At 39.0% G+C, this 6,794-nt stretch overlaps 1 non-coding gene across 1 annotated transcript; it reads right to left on the bottom strand.

The window, feature by feature from the left end:
• Positions 1–4,949: 4,949 nt before the first annotated feature.
• Positions 4,950–5,056, bottom strand: LOC128039329 (small nucleolar RNA R71). Its single transcript, XR_008193833.1, has one exon. It is a non-coding gene; the product is annotated as a small nucleolar RNA R71 (small nucleolar RNA).
• Between the last annotated feature and the right edge of the window lie 1,738 nt (positions 5,057–6,794).

The raw sequence follows: 6,794 nt of genomic DNA, 5'->3' as shown, positions 1-6,794 counted from the left end.
TAGAAATCTTTAGGGGTATTTTCTGAGTAGCCTCTAATGTGGCTGAATACTGGTTGGAAGCCATGGAAAGAATAATGGATGATCTCAACTACACTTTTAAGCAAGAGCTAAAAAGTGCAGTTTTTGTACTGCGAAATGAGGCTTATCAGTGGTAGCTGACCGTAAGAGAGGGTGCTCAGGCCGACTGATTAATGTGGGATTTCCTTAAGTCAGCTTTTCAAGGAAAGTATATGGGCGCAAGTTATGTGGACGCATGAAGAAAGGAATTTTTGAGCTTGACCCAGGGGAATAAGATTATAGCAGAATATGAGGCAGAGTTCCTGCGGCTGAGTTGCTATGTACATGGGATAGTGGCAATTGAATATGAACGCTGTGTGCGATTTGAAGACAGCCTCCGGGATTAGTTGCAAGTCTTGATAGCTCTGCAGAGGGAGCGAGATTTTGCTGCCTTAATTGAAAAGGCAAAAATCGCGAAGGATGTGAAGCTCTCTGAGTGCCAGAACTGTGAGAATGATAGGGGTAGTTATAGGAGGGATTCAGAGCTGGGGTTATTATTGCTAGACTACAGCCTTGTGCTGACTGTGGGGGACATCATTTGGATAAGTGTTGGAAAAAGATTGGGGCATGTTTCAGATGTGGGTCTAAGGAGCATCAAGTTAAAGATTGTCCTTAGAGGCCTACTCAGATGCAAGCTACAGGTCAGGGTTTTGTTCAGCCAGTGAGAGGTGGTCAGCAGCCACCAAGAGGCCGTGGGCAGGTTAGAGGTACAAATGGTGTAGGACGAGGTCGTGGAACATTAGGCAGAGGTGTTGGTAACAGTGAGGTAAGGCAGCCAGCACTGGTTTATGCTGTTCATCGCCGAGAGGATGGTGACACTCTAGATGTTATAATTGGTACGTTCCTAATTCATAATGTACCTTACACTGCTTTAATTGATATAGGGTCTACGCATTCATACATTGCATGCACTGTGTCTGGCATCTTGGGTATCATGTGTGAGGGTATTGTTAAGGAGATGACTGTGTTAAGTCCACTGGGACAATCAGTAAGGTTGACAAGTTGTTCAGGGATGTGCCCTTAGAGGTTCAAGGGGTTATATTTCTAGCGAATTTGATGGAGCTACCGTTTGGTGAATTCGACCTAATCTTAGGGATGGATTGGTTAGTTAAACACCATGTAAATTTGGGTTGTGTTGCTAAGTGTACGGTGTTAAAGACTATTGAGGATGAGGAGGTGGCTGTGATTGGGGAGCGAAGGGACTTCTTGTCTAATGTGATCACTGCTTTAAGGGCCGAAAAACTGGTTCACAAGGGTTGTGAAGCGTTTCTAGCTTATATTGGTGCATCTGATTCTGAGGGTCCTTTTATTGTGGATGTCAGAACTGTTAAGGATTTTTTTGTTATTATTCCAGATGAGCTCCCTGGGTTGCCTCCAAGCTGCGAAGTTGAATTTGGAATTGAACTTCTGCCAGGAACGGCTCCAGTCTCTATCGCCCTTTATAGGATGGCACCGAAGGAACTGGTGGAGTTAAAAGCTCAAATCCAAGAACTGTTGGATCAAGGATTCATTCGACCTAGTGTGTCTCCGTGGGGAGCACCAGTGTTGTTCGTAAAGAAAAAGGATGGGACCATGCACATGTGCATCGACTATCGGAAATTGAATAAACTAACTATCAAGAATAAGTATCCCTTGTCGAGGATAGATGATTTATTTGATCAGTTGCAAGGAGCATCAGTTTTCTCCAAAATAGATCTTCGTTCTGGGTATCATCAGCTGAGAGTTAAGGAGGCTGATGTGTATAAGACTTCGTTTAGGACTCTTTATGGACATTACGAGTTCCTAGTGATGCCGTTTGGGCTTACGAATGCACCAGCAGCATTTATGGACATGATGAACCGAGTATACCAGCCCTATTTGGATCGGTTTGTGGTGGTATTTATAAACGATATTTTAGTGTATTCGAGAACCGAAGATGAGCATGATGCACATTTTTGAATTGTTCTGCAGATTTTAAGGGATAAGCAACTGTACGCTAAGTTTAGTAAGTGTGAGTTCGGGCTGCGAGAAGTGACATTTCTGGGTCACGTGGTGTCTGCCAAGGGGATTAGGGTTGACCCTCTAAAAATTGAAGCTATACTGGAATGGAAACCACCTAAGAATGTATCTAAGATTCAAAGTTTTCTGGGTCTGGCAGGGTATTACAAACATTTTTTTGAGGGGTTTTCCTTGATTGTTGCGTCTCTAACTAAGTTGCTACAAAAAGGGTTACCATTTAATTGGACTGATAAGGAGCAAGAAAGTTTTGAGAAATTGAATAAAGTTCTGACTGAGGCCCCTATCTTAATACAGCCAGATTCTGGAAGGAATTCACTATCTACAGTGATGCATCACACGTTGGTTTGGGTTGTGTGCTAATGCAGGAGGGTACGGTGGTTGCTTATGCGTCTGGAAACATGAAAATTTATGTGTTTTTACATGCCCTTTTTAACTTAAAATCATGTGATTTCAGTTAAATTCTTGTTGAAAATAATTAAATATTCTAAATAATTAAATTATGTTACAAATATGAACGTGATGAATTTTAATTAGTTTTATAGTTAATTTTGATTAATTTTGACTATTTTCGACAGATTCACACAAAGGGTGAAAATTGACTCGGCAGACAATGCTCGAAGAATAAAACTGAGAAGCAATTTGAAGAATCGAGGCAAATTTATTTCTAGCCTAAGATGGTCCAAAAATGTGTGTTAATTCATAATATAATTAATTTTAATTTATTCCCAATTTAATTTGGGCTAAATAAATTATTACTAATTGATTATGGAAAAAAAAGGGTCCAGTTGAACCGCATTGGTTGAACCGAATCTAGTGAACCAAACCAGCCACCAATTGGGCTGCCCAGAACCGTCCATATGCTGACCCAAATCAGCATTTTAGCTGACTACATAAGCTTGCAAAGAAGCCCTTGAAGAACTTTCAACCTTGCATTCAAACCCCTCCAAAAAATGTGGCTTTATGGATTTGCCCAGGCTATTTTTAGCAAAGTTGAATCTCTCAACTTTGCCATGTGTGTGGCCATCCAAGGGGGGATCTCTTTGGCTGATGGAATTTGCTATTTTTATCAGCCACAATCAGCTATAAAAGTCACCAATTGCTGATCATTCAACTCATCCCTCACACTCTCATTCTCTCTTCTCCTCTCTTACTTTCTCTCAACTTTTCCTTCCCATTTTACCTTTTGTTTAAGTGCCAATTTCTTCTCTTGGGAAAGAGGTCCTCATCAGCCATTTTTGAGTAGCAATTAATGTATTCATAAGCCACCTTGTTAGCCGAGGACAACGGAGAACGAAGAATGGAGCAATCAGTTAAGCCACGGAGAAACATCGGATTTGCTTCTTGTTCCCTATCTTTTTAAATTTCGTTGTTGTTTTGACAGACATGTTTATGAATATTTATGCTATTCAAATGGTTATTTTAATCAAACTAGCTTGAATTTAATCTTTGTTGGGTTGATTATATTTTGCCTGCTTGAATTATTGAAATTGTGTTTGTGCTGTTATAGGCCTCAGTAAGATGCTTGATTAAGTAAAATTATGCCTAAGTTATTTTTCTAATATTAATTGTTAGATAACTAATTAATTAATTATTAAAATGTATTGAAATTTTAATTAATTGACACAATACTTAATAAGTGCATGTTTATTCTTCTAAGGTAGCTGAAGTTAATTTAGCATTGTATTTGACGATACATATGCCTTGCATAACTTGCAAGATTATTGTGATTAAACTATTTCAAGGTAGAAATACTCTGTTACCTCACTTGATCTTTTATATGGTTGTGAAGATTGATTAACCACTTGGATTGACATTGAAAAATGTTCCAGAGGTTGATGAATTTAATAAGTATTTATGAGCAGTAGTTAGCAAATTATCGAGTTTCCGTGAATTTGTTCGTAGTAGTATAACATAAGTTTAATAATTCCAATTTAAAGGAATGTAATTAATCCAACACAATTATATCATCTTGATTAAACTTTATTTGAAATCGTGCATTAGAACGTTTTTATTTTTAATTTTTTTACTTAGTTTTTAACCCTTAGTTTTTAATCATCTTTAAACCAAAATATTTTCCATCACCAAAGTGTTTTAACATTAATTTCATAAATATTCCTTTTTACAGTCCCTGTGGGTACGATAACTCGACAATTACTTGTCACTTTATTACTTGTTGCGATTGTGTACACTTGCACATTTTCGTCGTTTCAAGTTTTTGGCGCCGTTGTCGGGGACTGTTTTTTTAAAAAAAAGCCATTATTTGTAAATCTGTTTTTACATTCTGGTTTATTTATTTTCTTGTTTAAATCTTTACTTAATTAATCTTTCTTTGATTATTTTAGGTATTTATGAGTATTGACCAGATTATCGACTTACTCCCTTTGGACCCTGAAATAGAACGAACCTTTTGACAGCGAAGAAGACAAGCGAACTAGAGAAGGACCGAAGAGATAAACTTTGAGCATATGAATCAAGGAAACAGAGTAAACCTTGCTCAAAATCGTATCCTTATTACTAATGATAGCGATAGAGCTTTACGATAGTATGCCGTGCTAGTATTTAATGATCTTAATCCGGGTATTAGGAGACCTGACATTGAGGCACAACAATTCGAGCTGAAGCTATTCATGTTCTAGATGCTTCAGACTGTGGGCTAATTTAGTGGAATGCCTACTGAAGATCCTCATCTTCACTTAATACTATTTATGGAAGTGAGTGATTCTTTCAATTTAGCTGGAGTACCCGAAGATGCATTACGACTGAAGCTATTACCATATTCGCTAAGGGACAGAGCTCGTGCCTGGTTGAACTCATTGCCACCGATCTCCATTTCTACATGGCAAGAGTTAGCTGAGAGATTCCTCATGAAGTATTTCCCCTCGAGCAAGAATGCCAAGTTGAGGAATGAGATCACTGCCTTCCAACAAATGGATGATGAGTCCCTGTATGAGGCATGAGAAAGGTACAAAGAGTTATTACGAAAGTTCCCTCATCATGGAATCCCACATTGCATTCAACTTAAGACATTCTATAATGGTCTCAATGCTCACACGAGGATGGTAGTGGAAACCTCTGCTAATGGTGCTCTCCTTTCTACGTCTTATAATGAGGCTTACGAAATTATTAAGATGATTGCCAGCAACAATTACCAATGGTCAACCAATCGAGCAGCGTCAGGAAGACGAGTCATCGAAATACATGAAGTGGACGCTCTCACTTCACTCGCATCTTAGGTATCTTCAATATCCTAAATGCTTAAGAATCTTACCACTAATATGTCTATTAATTTTACAGCCCAACCACCTCACCATTTTGAGAATATAGCCTGTGTGTATTGCGGGGAAGGACATTTGTTTGAAGAATGTCCATCGAACCCCGAATCCGTATATTACATGGGTAACCAAAACCAAAACCGAGGGAGGCAAGGACTGCAATCCAACTTTTATAACTCATCATGGCGAAATCACCCGAATTTTTCCTAGAGTAACCAAGGGGCTGGAACCAGTAACACTTACGCCCAACCTAGACCAACTTAGCCACCTAGTTTCCCCCAACAAGTTCAGAAACCAACCCAAGTGGAACCATCCAATAACTTAGAGAATCTATTGAAGGAATACATAGCGAAAAACAATGCCACTTTAAGGAATTTGATGAATCAAGTGGGCCAGCTTGCTACTGAACTCAGGAACCGACCACAAAGTGCTCTACCTAGTGACACAGAGAATCTTAGAAATATGGGGAAGGAACATTGTAAAGCATTGACATTGAGGAGCGGAAAGACAGTAGATCCCAACACTATTGAAGTTGAAATGGAGCCAGCTGACGCTCAAGATTCAAAAGAAGTTCAACCAAGTGTTGAAATTCTAGTTTCACCGTAACCAGAATCTGTAAAACCTGACAAAGTAACCTCAGAACCAGCTAATTCTGATCAACTAAAAATGTCGTTAGATGCAGAATTGCCGCCAAGGACGAACTAGCCAGAATAAGTCCCAGTAATGAAACCACCACCACCCTACCCTCAAAGACTTTAGAAACAGCATCAGGAGATTTAATACAAGAAGTTCCTTGACGTATCAAGAAAATTCACATCAACATCCTGTTGGTTGAAGCACTTGAGCAAATGTCGAAACTACATCAAGTTCATGAAAGATATCTTGTCTAAGAAAGGAAGACTTGGAGAATTTGAAACGATAGCTCTGACGAAGGTATGCATGCACAAGATTATCCTCGAAGATGGCAAAAAAGGGACGACCGATGGACAACGAAGACTGAACCCCATCATGAAGGATGTAGTAAAAAAAGAGATCATCAGGTGATTAGATACGGGTATCATCTATCCCATCTCAGACAGTTCATGGGTAAGCCCGGTCCAGTGTGTGCCAAAAAAAGAGGTATCAGAGTCATAGAGAACGAGAATAACAAGTTGATATCGACTAGAACGGTTACGGGATGGAGAATCTGTATCGATTATCGGAAGTTGAACAATGCGACTAGGAAAGATCACTTTCCTTTGTCGTTCTTGGATCAGATGCTGATAGACTCACAGGATAAGATTACTTCTATTTTCTTGATGGATACTCAGGGTATAATTAGATTATAGTAGCACCGAAAGATCAACACAAAACAACATTCACTTGCCCATACGGTACGTTTGCATTTAGACGCATGCCATTTGGTTTATGTAATGCACCTACTACATTTCAAAGATGTATGATGTCTATTTTTACTAACATGGTTGA

Source organism: Gossypium raimondii, chromosome 2 (genome assembly GCF_025698545.1).
Source record: "Gossypium raimondii isolate GPD5lz chromosome 2, ASM2569854v1, whole genome shotgun sequence".
Lineage (NCBI taxonomy): Eukaryota > Viridiplantae > Streptophyta > Magnoliopsida > Malvales > Malvaceae > Gossypium > Gossypium raimondii.
The sequence above is the reverse complement of the archived record's forward strand: the minus strand, read 5'-3'. Positions and strand labels throughout refer to the sequence as shown.